Genomic DNA, 13,184 nt, shown 5'->3' on the forward strand with positions numbered 1-13,184 from the left:
TGGGGTAAGATATCCAACTGAGTATGTATGGTATTTCCCCTCAGGCCAAATCTGATGAGAGCAAGGTTCACTCATTCCCCCCTCACCTGCCCTATCCCCTCCTTCCACAGAACTGCTTCCTCTTGCCAACTTTATGCAAGATAATCCACCCCATTCTATCTCTCCCTATCTCCCTCTCTCAGTATGTTGCTCTCTCATCCCTTAATTTCATTTTATTTCTTTTAGATATCTTCCCTTCATCTTCAACTCACCCTGTGTCTGCTCTCTCTTTTTTACATACATACATACATATACATATACATATATAAATACACACATATATATGTATATACAGATACATACATATACATACATATACACGTAGATATATACATACATATACATTCACTTATATATATATACATATATATATACATATGCATACATATATACATACATACATACATATACATACATATATATATATATATATGCATATTCCCTTCAACTACCCTAATACTGAGGTCTCATGAATCATACACATCATTTTTCCATGTAGGAATGTAAACAAAACAGTTCAACTTTAGTAAGTCCCTTGCAATTTCTGTTTCTTGATTACCTTTTCATGCTTCTCTTGATTCTTGTGTTTGAAAGTCAAATTTTCTATTAAATTCTGGTCTTTTCACTGAGAAAGCTTAAAAGTCCTCTATTTTATTGAAAATCCATATTTTGCTTGGAACATGATACTCAGTTTTGCTGGGTAGGTGATTCTAAGTTTTAATCCTAGCTCCATTGACCTCTGGAATATTGCATTCCAAGCCCTTCGATCTCTTAAGGTAGAAGCTGCCAGATCTTGGGTTATTCTGATTGGGTTTCCACAATACTCAAATTGTTTCTTTCTGGCTGCTTGCAGTATTTTCTCCTTGATCTGGGAGCTCTGGAATTTGGCAACAATATTTCTAGGAGATTTCTTTTTGGGATCTATTTGAGGAGGCGATCGATGGATTCTTTCAATTTCTATTTTGCCCTGTGGCTCTAGAATATCAGGGCAGTTCTCCTTGATAATTTCTTGAAAGATGGTATCTAGGCTCTTTCTTTGATCATGACTTTCAGGTAGTCCACTAATTTTTAAATTATCTCTCCTGGATCTATTTTCCAGGTCAGTGGCTTTTCCAAGGAGATATTTCACATTGTCTTCCATTTTTTCATTCCTTTGGTTCTGTTTTATAATATCCTGATTTTTCATAAAGTCACTAGCTTCCACTTGCTCCAATCTATTTTTTTTGGTTTTTTTTTTTTTTGGCAGGGCAGTTGGGGTTAAGTGACTTGCCCAAGGTCACACAGCTAGTGAGTGTGTCAAGTGTCTGAGGCCAAATTTGAACTCAGGTCCTCCTGACTCCAGGGCCGGTGCTCTACTCGCTGAGCCACCTAGCTGCCCCTACCAATCTAATTTTTAAAGTAGTATTTTCTTCAGTGGTCTTTTGGACCTCCTTTTCCATTTGGCTAATTCTGCCTTTCAAGGCATTCTTCTCCTCATTGGCTTTTTGGAGCTCTTTTGCCATTTGAGTTAGTCTGTTTTTAAAGGCGTTGTTTTCTTCACTGTATTTTTCAGTATTTTTTGGGGTCTCCTTTAGCAAGTCATTGAGTTGTTTTTCATGGTTTTCTTGCATCCTTCTCATTTCTCTTCCCAAGTTTTCCTCTACTTCTCTAACTTGCTTTTCCAAATCCTTTTTGAGTTCTTCTATGGCCTGGGACCAGTTCATGTTTTTCTTGGAGGCTTTTGTTGTAGGCTCTATGACTTTGTTGACTTCTTTAGGCTGTATGTTTTGGTCTTCTTTGTCACCAAAGAAAGAATCCAAAGTCTGAGACTGAATCTGGGCGCGTTTTCGCTGCCTGGCAATATTCCCAACCAACTAACTTGACTCTTGAGTTTTTCAGTGGGGTATGACTGCTTGTAGACTAACGAGTTCTATGTTCCACGTTTGAGGGGGAGGTGCCAGCTCTGTCAGACTGCACTACTCCTTCCCCAAGAACCCCCAGCCTGGGCTGGGCTTAGATCTTCAGCAGGCTGTTGCACTCCTGCTCTGTTCCGCCACTTAATTCCTCCCACCAGGTGGGCCTGGGGCCAGAAGCAGTAGCAACTGTAGCTGCCCCACCTCTGCTGCCCCAGGGGTTGGAAGCTGAACCGTGAACTCCTTCCACTCCTGCAGCTTTTCCCACTAACCTTCTCCACAGTCTTTGGTGTCTGTGGGTCCAGGGGTCTGGTAACTGCTGCAGCTCACATACCCACGGTGCTAGGGGCCCCATAGGCCCGACTCCAAGTTTGGTTGTTCCACGCTGCTCAGGCTGGGCTCTGCTCCACTCCGTACCTATTTCTCAGCTCCATGTGGAATAGACCTCACCCAGAGACCATCCAGGCTGTCCTGGGCTGGAGCCCTGCTTCCCTCTGCTCTTCTGTGGGTTCTGCCGTTCTAGGATTGGTTCAGAGCCATTTTTTATAGGTTTTTGGAGGGATTCTGTACGGAGCTCACTCTAGTGCCTGCTTACCAACTGCCATCTTCCTGACTGAACTAAGTCCTGACTGAAGAAATACACTATTTTCAGTCTATATTATTTGATTTGCCATCTTATTCAGTCCAAGAAAGAATAATCCCCACCTGCCCTCAACCGAGTATCTTACCTCTTATTTTAAAGAAAATATTGAAGACATTTGATATAAGCTCCCTTTTAAGTCCTTCTCTTCATCTCAGAATCCCCATTTTCCCCTCCTTTCCCTCAGTCTCTTATGGTAAGTACATAATCTCCTTCAATAATAACTCTTGTAAATGCCTTTCTGATCATTTCCTTCTTTCTTCTCAACCAGATTGCAACTTCAATCATCCTGCCCTTCTGCTTAATAATAAAAATCACTCTCTTAACTATTTCTCACCTAATCATCTTCAAACTTTCATAAGACTCTTCAATACTGGGACCAGAGCCAAGGTGGCAGAACAGAAATAGGGACCTGATTGAGCTCTACCCCCAAGCCCTTCAAAACACTTGTAAAAGTGACTATAAATAAATTCTAGAGCATCAGAAGCCACAAAATGAAAGAGCGAAACAGATGTCCAGACAAAGACAATCTGGAAGGCTGAAAAGGAAGGGTGTATTGCACCAGCATGGAGCAGAGAACAACCCAGCATGGGCCATGCCAGCATAGACAGGGCTGGAGCAAGCCTTAGGGCAGTGAATCACTGACAGTTGCAGAGGTTTCCAAACTTCTCAACCTACAAATGCCAAAGAAAGCTACAAAAGTTGGTAGGAAAGGTCTCTTCCCTAGGTGAGAGATGAGGGTGGTCTGGCCAAAGCCCCAGCCCTAGCCTCAGGGTGGCAGCAGGTGGTGCTACATTAGTGGCTGTTTCTGGAGCTCTCCACCTACAGATGGTGGGGGAATCGAGCAGCTGATCTGGGTGGCAGTCCTGGGTGGTGGGCCTGGGGCAAGGAAGAGTGCTGGGAAGAAAAGAGAGCTTGTGGTTGCTCACAGACCATAGCACAGGCCAGGAGAGGAGTACACACCTCTCCTTTCATCATACAACTTTGGAAGAACAGAAAATTTACATATCTCTAGTGGTATCTATGAAAATAGCTGCACAAAACTCCTGAAGCTTGGGGCAGCACACGCTCCACTTAACAGAGAGCTCAAAAGTCAAGTAATTGTAAGGGAAAATGAGCAAACTCTGGGGAAATAAGACTCTTGATGTAAAGGTATTTCCTTATGTCCTTGCTGATGAGGAAGATCAAAGCATACAACCAGAGGAAGACAACCAACTCAAAGCTTCTACATCTAAAACATAAAAGGAAAATATTAAATAATCTCAGGCCATGGAAGAGTGCAAAAAGGATTTTGAAAATCAAGTAAGAGAAGTGGAGGAAAAACTTGGAAGAGAAATGAGAGTGATGCAAGAAAATCATGAAAAGTGAGTAAACAGCTTTCTAAAGGAGGCCCCAAAAATTCTGAAGGAAATAACACCTTTAAACATAGATTAACCCAATGGCAAAAGGGGTCCAAAAAGCCCATGAGTAGAAGAATGTCTTAATAATCAGAATTGGCCTAAAGGAAAAGGAGATGCAAAACCTCCCTGAAGAAAATAATTCCTTTAAAATTAGAATGGAGAAAATGGAAGCTAATGACTTTATGAGAAATCAAGAAAAGAAGAAAACAAAATCAAAAGAATGAAAAGATAGTAGACATGAAATATCTCACTGGAGAAACAACTGACCTGGAAAATAGATCCAGGACATATAAATTAAAACGTATTGGAATACCTGAAAACTGTGATTAAAAAAAGAACCTAGACATCACATTGCAAGAAATTGTCAAGGAAAATGCCCTGATACTCCAGATCCAGAGAGTAAAATACAAATAGAAAGAATCCACCAATCCACTCTGGAAAGAGATCCAAAAAGGATAACTCCTAGGAATATTGAAGCCAAATTCCAGAGTTCCCTGGTGAAGGAGAAAATATTGCAAGCAGCCAGAAAGGAAAAAAAATCAGTATTGTGGAAACAGGATCAGGATAATACAAGATTTAACAGCTTCTCTCATAAGGGATCACAGAGCTTGGGAATACAATAGTCCAGAGGTCAAAGGAGATAGGACTAAAACCAAGAATCACCTACCCAACAAAACTGAGTATAATACTTCAGGGGGAAAAATGGAATTTTAACAAAATAGAAGACTTCCAAACATTCTTGTTGAAAAGACCAGAGCTGAATAGGAAATTTGACTTTCAGATACATGAAACAAGAGCAACATTAAAAGGTAAATAGGAAAAGGAAAGCATAAAGGACTTAATAAATTTGAATTGTTTACATTCCTATATGAAAGATGATGCTTGTAACTCATGAGACCATTTTCACTATTAGGGTGGTTAGTGGCAATACACACGCATCCATATATGCTTATATGTGCATATAAGTATGTATGTGTATATGTTCATATGTGTGTACATATGTATGTGTATATATGTATACATATGTGTATATATATGCAGATAGATAGATAGATAGATAGATAGATAGATAGATAGATAGATAAATATAGACAGGGGGCACAGGGTGAGCTGAATATGAAGGGATGATACCTAAAAAATAAAATTAAATGTTGAAAATAATATACTGGGAGAAAGAGAAAGGGAGAGGTAGAATGTAGTAAATTATCTTACATAAAAGAGGCAAGAAAGAGCTTTTACAACAGAGTGGAAGAGGGAGGAGGTGAGAGGGAATAAGTGAGCCTTACTCTCTTCAGATTTGTCTTAAGAGGGAATAATATAGATACTCAATTGTTTATGGAAATCTACCTTACCCCACAGTAAAGCAGGAGGGAAGGGGATAAGAGAGAGGAGATAATGCAAGGGATGGCTGATTGGGGGCAGGGGCACTCAGAAGCAAACATTTTTTTGGAGGGACAAGTCAAAGAAGAGAATTGAATAAATGGAGGGCAGAACAGGTTAGAGGGAAATAGTCTTTCACAACATGACTGTTATGGAAGTATTTTGCATGACTACACATGTAAAAAACACATACACATGTATAGACATGTATAACCTATATTGAATTGATTATTTTCTCAATGAAGATGGGTGGGGAGGGAGGATGGGAAAGAATGTGGAACTCAAAGCTTAAAAAATGAATGTTAAAAATTGTTTTTACATGCCACTGGAAAATAAGATATACACTCTATAGGGTATATAAATCTATCTTTCCCTACAGGAAAACGGAAAGGAATGAGGATAAGAGAAGGGGGTAGGTGATGGAAGGGAGGGCAGATTGGAGCAATTGGTATTCACAATTCACATTGCTCTGCAGTAGGGGAGGGGAGAGATGGGGAGAAAATTGGGAATTCAAAATCTTGTGGAAGTGAATGTTGAAAACTGAAAATAAATATTCTTTTTTTAAAAAAAGGAAAAAGAAATAAAAACTTTAAAAAGTCACTTCAATCCTTAAAAATCTTTCACAACACCATTCGAGCCCTTAAAGTTATTGTCCAATCTTTTCCATTTCTAAGTAAAAGTCCTTGGCACAGCTATCTATACTCTCCACTTCCATGTCTTCTTCTTATCCCTTCACACATTATCAGCTGAATAATTTTTATTTTATTAATTAAATTTTATTTTCATTTCCAGATTCTTTAACTCCCACTTCCTTTCCAACCCACTGAGAAATTGAGAAAAGCAGAACCTTTTACAAATGTGTGTAGCCAAGTAAAATGCATTTCCACATTAGTCATGTGCTTTAAGAAAGCTTTAGATTGTTCAATGAGTCTATCACTATTTTATCTGGAGGTATACAATTCATTGTAAGTCCTCTGGGATCATAGTTGTTCATTTTGTTTACCAGAATTCCTAAGTCTTTCCAAGTTGGTTGTCTTTAAAATATTGTTTTTATTTTATGTTTTTTTTTCTCTGCTGGTTCTGCCCACTTCTCTTTGAATCAGTTCATAAAAAGTCTTTCAATGTTCCTGTAAAACCAACCATCCACTACATCTTTTCTTACAGAAGAACAGTATTCTCTCACATTCATATAGCCTTACTTTCTCGGCCATTTCCTATTTAATGGACGTCCACTGAGGTTTTTTTTTTTTCCATGATGAAATCTAAGAATGTATATGGTAACCTGTTGTCTTTATTTGATCACTTTCTGGGTACAGTATTGTTGAGTTTGAGTATGGTCCCCTATCCACAAATCAGAGATAGAATTTCTTTCATGCCCCTTTAAATTGTTTGTGATGTCACACTTCATGTCTAAATCACGTATTACTTTGGTGGTTTCTTCTCATACAGTGTGATATGTTGGCTGATACTTAATTAGTGCAATATTTTTTTTCAGTATTTTCCAAATGTTTTTTTCAAATATTGAGTTTATTGAACTGATAGCTATTTTATTGGACATTATTGAACACTAAGATAGTGTGTTTATTTATTGGCTTCTGTATATTTGTATCTAATTTGTTTCACTGATGAATTGTGTGGGTTTATTTTATATCCTGAAACTTTAAAGCAGTTGTTAAATATATCAAATCATTTTAGTTGACTCTCTATGATTTTCAGATTAAGCCATCATAATCATCTGCACAAAGTGATAATTTTGTTTTCTCTTTGTCTATTCTTAATCCTTCCATTTCTTTTTATTGTCTTTTTATCATTTCCAGCATTGTTTTAAAAGATGACAATTAACATCTTTGCTAATCCCTCATTTTATTGAGAAGACATATAGCTTATCCTCATTATAAGTTTTAAAACAATATTAGTTTTCATTTTAAGGAAATGTCATTTTTATGTTTTATATTTTTAAAAACAAATTCTTGTTGTATTATGTGCTGAATGTGAAACTACTGATTAACCTTTTCTGACTGCTCTTTCTTTTCTAGAATTTCATGAAGTATATTCTTGGTTATCTCCCTAATTTCATTGCTTCTCTCTTTTGTTCAATAATAATCCATATTGGAACTCACAAACTGATGGCCATCAATTGCAGCAACACTACAATGAGATTAAAATGTAATTAGGAATTAAAAAAAAATAAAAACAATATAAGATTTTACTCTGTCTGTGTCACTGTCTCTGTTGCTGTTTGTCACTCTGTTTCTGTCTGTCTGCTTGTCAGATTCCAGGTACTTAACTTTTATTTTTATGCCATTCAGCCCAGAGTCACACATCCAGGCTCTCCACTAAATGTCAGTATAACATCCACAGTTACCTATTGAATGTTTCAAACTAGATGCCCTCTAGACTTCTCAAACACATTATATCTAAACTATAACATACTCTCTTTTCCAACAAAACCCCACCCTTTTCCAAACTTCCTTATGTTTGTTAAAGGTGTTACCAGCTGCTTAATTTCATAAACTTTTTTACTTCTTTTAGAACATCACTTTTCCTCATCCCATATATCCAGTTAGTTTTGAAACCCCAATGTTAATACCTCCATAACCTAAATGTACCTGAAAATTGAGTCTACTTACATAGCTATTTCTTCATTTCAAGTATGTTTCTCCTTTCTCCTGGAATACTGTTGTAACCTTTAATTGACCTCTCTGTCCCAACTTTCTTCCTGCTTTAATCTATTATCCAAACTCCAGCTAAAATAGCTATCTTTAAGCACAAACCTGACCATGCTACTCCCTTACTTGAAAATCATTCATAAATTATTTATGTACCAGACATAGTTTTAGGTGTTAGAGATACAAACATAATCAAGTAAACAACCTCCTGCTTACATCCTAATAGTGAAATTAACAAGGTTGTAGATAACTATATATGAATAAGTATAGAAGAATGCATACCAATAACTATAAAGTGAATAAATAGAAGACATAAAGGGAGGAAACCAGCTGTTGAGCATCAGGAAGTTTGTTGAAGAAGGTGGTACTTAAGCTGTGTTTTGAAGCAAGAGAGGTATTCTTCGAGGAGAGAATTCCACAAGTAGGGCTTCTTAGTTAAAAAAAAAAAAAACATACCTTAGGAATAAGTGCCATATTTGCTAAAAAAAGGACAGTTGGCTTTGATTGCAGTGATATCTTCTTGGGTTATTGTATCACCAACACAATATTCACAGCATCAATGGTGACTATGAATATACTGGCATAGTTCTGAATCACAAAATATAACAGACTCTCTGTATGGAAGACAGAAGCCAAACATTTATTCAAACATCAGAAAGTCAAATCCCAACAACAGAAAGTGAAATCCATCTTAACAACAATGAAATCCATAAACAGTAACAATGAAGGGGGCACTGCCATTCCCAAGGCTTTTCCTCTGTTTGGGCTTTCCCACAAGCATTCACAGCTAGCTGCTTCCTCTCTCTCCCTCAGCTCTAACTGCTCTGACTAACTTCCTCTGTTTTACTCCAGCCTTCCTACTCCACCTTTCCTCATCCACCCATTCAGCAAGCTCATCCCACCACAGGCTTCATGTAACCTAGCCTTCCATGTGACTTAAGCAGGTCACATAGGCCTATGAATGGATGGGAAGATCTTCAAACTTACTTTACCGTTAAATTTGGCCACAAGATCTTTCTTATCCATTACATATGTTAGTGGGGCAAATGGTGTCAACAAAACTTTACAACAATATAACGGGGATAACACAAAATAAACACATAAAACAATATCTTAGGGTGTGACATGAGCTCAAGCAGCCCATCATCCCCCCTCAAATGAATGGGGCCTGGAATCTTGGGGTAAGGAGTGAAGGCACTTCCTGCTGAAATTGGTCATAGAGCTGTCCCTTCCCCCCATGAGGTCTCATTTGAGGGGTCAGTTCTTTAGCTGGCATCCAGAGCTTGGCCAATGCCAGGTTCAAAAGTGACACATCACAGTCGTGGACAGGGGGTGACATCTGGCTTAAGTGGTCAGGCATCTGCAGGTGGATGTTACCAAACTTGCAGAAAACAAATCTAGCAGCCAAGATGAATAGACAAAAAGCCAAAAAGAAATCAGGAGACAACAACTAGAAGCAGGTCAGTCATGCTTCTGGAATCCATGAACCAACTAAAACTACACTAATTCTTACCCTTCTTATTGCTATGTATTTCTTTGATCTGAGCTGGGGCTTGACCAATTTCCTATTCTCCCAGAAAGTGTGATAAACTTGGATACAATGATTCAAGAGGATCTATTCCTACTTGCCTATTCAGTCTAATATTAAGTACCTATTTTTAGTAGATCTCACATAGCTCATTAGGTGGAATGTCATCTATTCTACCAAAATCGATCCTTGCTCTCAATAGACCAGTAAACAATTCTTTTCTGTTTAATCTGTTCTGACTTTGAATTCACCAGTTATTTACTTTTCTTTGTGAAGGAAATTTATCTTTTTCGTACTCCTCTAAGTTACTTAACTGTGAAATCTCATCTAATACCTCTTAAAGAGGACGCCTTATCTCCCCAATTAGTAGAGTCAGAATTAGGTGCTTATGAAAAGGACAAGCCATATTCACTTTCAATGTTGAGGGGGCATCATGATAAACCTCAGCGTTTCTGGTCATAATTGCAGTTTTCATTACTTCCTTCGTTAACTTTCTAATATAGTCCCTAAGTTAATACCAGGGTCCATCTCCCCTAAGCCACATAGAGTCAGGAGTATATTGTCTGGTACATTTGTCCACAGCTAAAGCTACCAGATTGGATGTAGTGTTACCTCCTAGCATATGGTGATCCATAAAAGCTAGATATAGAAAAGGATTCTGACTAAGGTCTATGAATTTCAAACAATCTATGCTATCTATCAATAATCCACTAGCCTCTTCATCACTGATTCTCACCGTCCAAGATACTACTGATTCTCCCATCCTTTGGGTGAACTGACTCAAAATATCTGTGAACTCCTGCTGAGTTAAATCCTCAATTGTCTCCCTAAGCACTGTATTTCCCCCCTGTTTCTCCTACTTTCTTCTTAGTATTGGATGAATGTCTGCCTGAGAAGCCTCATCTAACACTGTTTCATTTTCCTCCAATGCACTCTCCTGGTGGTCATTGGGGCAGCTAGGTTCAGCCTGTGCAAGGGTTACATGCACATTCCTTTTGTTAGCTTTTTGCTTCTTTCTAGCTAAAAGAAGAGCAGTTCCAGCTTGATCTTCTAAAGGAGAGCCCTAACACTGTAACACAGAAAGATCCCCATGCAAACCAGCTAACTCCCTTTCCATCTGAGATTTCTCCTTCAGAAGCTCTGGTCTCTGCTTTGACACATAAGATGATAACTCGTTAGAAAAATTTAGGGGGGGGGGCAGAGCCAAGATGGCAGCAGGAAAGTAGGGACTTGCTTAAGTTCCAAATCCTGCCAAATCTCTCCAAACACCCATAAAAATGGCTCTGAACAAATTCTAGTGTTGCAGAACCCAAGAAATAGTAGAGGGAAACAGATCTCTAGCCCAGGAAAGCCTGAATGGTTGCTGGGAAAGGTCTATCACAAGGTTCTAAGAGTGGAGGGCAGCTCAGTATGGGCCCTGCCAGGACAGACAAGACCCAGAATCAGCCAGCCATAAGAGGCTTCAGTGCCATGAAACAGTGAGCTGTGGCAGTTACCAGACTTCTCAACCCACAAACGCCAAAGACCAGGTTAGGGGGAAACTATGGGATCCAATTCACAGAGGTCTGGCACCAGCTCTGGGGGTGCAGGAGGTCATTCACTAGTGGTAGTGGTAGCAGCATCAGGAAGCTCCTGAGGCTGCCTCCAGAGCAACCAGTGTCAGCGGCTTCCCGAGTCTCTGGCTCACATAGTGGGAGGAATGTAGCAGCAGATCAGAGAGATACAGTAAGGAATTCTTTGTGGACACAAAAGTAGATTCTCTTGCTGTGCCCTGTTTGGATCTGAATTGCAATCCTGGTTGGTGGTTCTTGGGGGAGGAGGAGCACTGCTGTGAAAGACCCTGGGGTGACAGTGGAGTAGAAGTAGCTCTGAAAACAGCAGTGCTTCGACCCTAAAGCTTGGGACAAAGTACTCTGTACTCTAAAAGAAGTCATATCCTGAAAAAAGCACACAGGTCAAGTAGATGGCTGGGAACATGAACAAGCAGTGAAAACAAACTCTGACTCAAACTTAAACTCAGACCCAAACTCTAGATTGCTTTTTGGTGACAAAGAAGATCAAATCATACAGCCAGAAGAAGTCAACAAAGCCAAAGAGCCTACATCAAAAGACTCCAAGAAAGACATGAATTAGGCTTAAGCGATGGAAGAGATCAAAAAGCATTTGGGAAAGCAAGTAAGATAAGTAGAGGAAAAATGGGAGGAGAAATGAGAGTGATGCAAGAAAACCATGAAAAAAAAAGTCAATGAATGGCTAAAGGAGACCCAAAAAATACTGAAGAAAATAGCGCCTTAAAGAACAGACTAACCCAAAAGGCAAAGGAACTCCAACAAGCCAATGAGGAGAAGAATGCCTTGAAAGGCAGAATTAGCCAAATGGAAAAGGAGGTCCAAAAGACCACTGAAGAAAATACTACCTTAAAAATTAGATTGGAGCAAGTGGAAGCTAGTGACTTTATGAGAAACCAAGATACTATAAAACAGAACCAAAGGAATGAAAAAATGAAAGACAATGAGAAATATCTCATTGGAAAAACTACTAACCTGGAGAATAGATACAGCAGAGTGAATTAAAAAACATAGTGGACTACCTGTAAGCCATGATCAAAAAAAAAAAAAAAAAAAAACCTAGACATCATCTTTCAAGAAATTAACAAGGAAAACTTCCCTCATATTCTACAGCCAGAGGGTAAAAAAGAAATTGAAAAAAATCCACTGATTGCCTCTTGAAAAAGATCCCAAAGAGAAAACTCCAAAGAATATTGTTGCCAAATTCCAGAGTTTCCAGATCAAGAAGAAAATAATGTAAGCAGCCAGAAAGAAACAATTTGAATATTCTGGAAACACAATCAGGATAACACGAGATTCAGCAGCTTCTATGTTAAGGGATCGAAGGACTTGGAATACGATATTCTGGAGGTCAAAGGAACTAGGATTAAAACCAAGAATCATCTACCCAGCAAAACTCAGCAATATGTTGCAAGGCAAAATATGAATTTTCAATAAAATAGAGGACTTTCAAGCTTTCTCAATGAAAAGACCAGAGCCGAATAGAAAATCTGACTTTCAAATACAAGAATCAAGGGAAGCATGAAAATGTAAACTAGAAAGAGAAATCATAAGGGACTAACTAAATTTGAACTGTTATGTTTACATTCTTACATGGAAAGATGATATGTGTAATTTATGAGACCTTTCTCAGTTTTAGGGGAGGTGAAAGGAATGTAGAAAGAGGGGAAAGGATGACTTGAATATGAAGGGATGATATCTAAAAAATGAAATTAAGTAGTGAGAGAGGAATATATTGAGAGGGAGAAATGGAGAGATAGAATGGGGTAAATTATCTCGTGTAAAAGTGGCAAGAAAAAGCAGTTCTTTTGGAAGGGAAGAGGGGACAGGTGAGGGGGAATGAGCCAATCTTACTCTCATCAGATTCAGTTTGAGGAGGGAATAACATACACACTCAATTGGGTATCTTACTCCACAGGAAAGGAAGGAGAAGGGGATAAAAAAAAGTTGGGATGATAGAAGGGAGGGTAGATAGGGGGAACAGCTAATCAAAAGCAAACACCTTTGAAAAGGGTCAGGGTCAAGGGAGAAAATTGAATAAAGGGGGACAGGAGAGGATGGAAGGAAA

Source organism: Trichosurus vulpecula, chromosome 4 (genome assembly GCF_011100635.1).
Source record: "Trichosurus vulpecula isolate mTriVul1 chromosome 4, mTriVul1.pri, whole genome shotgun sequence".
NCBI classification, from domain to species: domain Eukaryota; kingdom Metazoa; phylum Chordata; class Mammalia; order Diprotodontia; family Phalangeridae; genus Trichosurus; species Trichosurus vulpecula.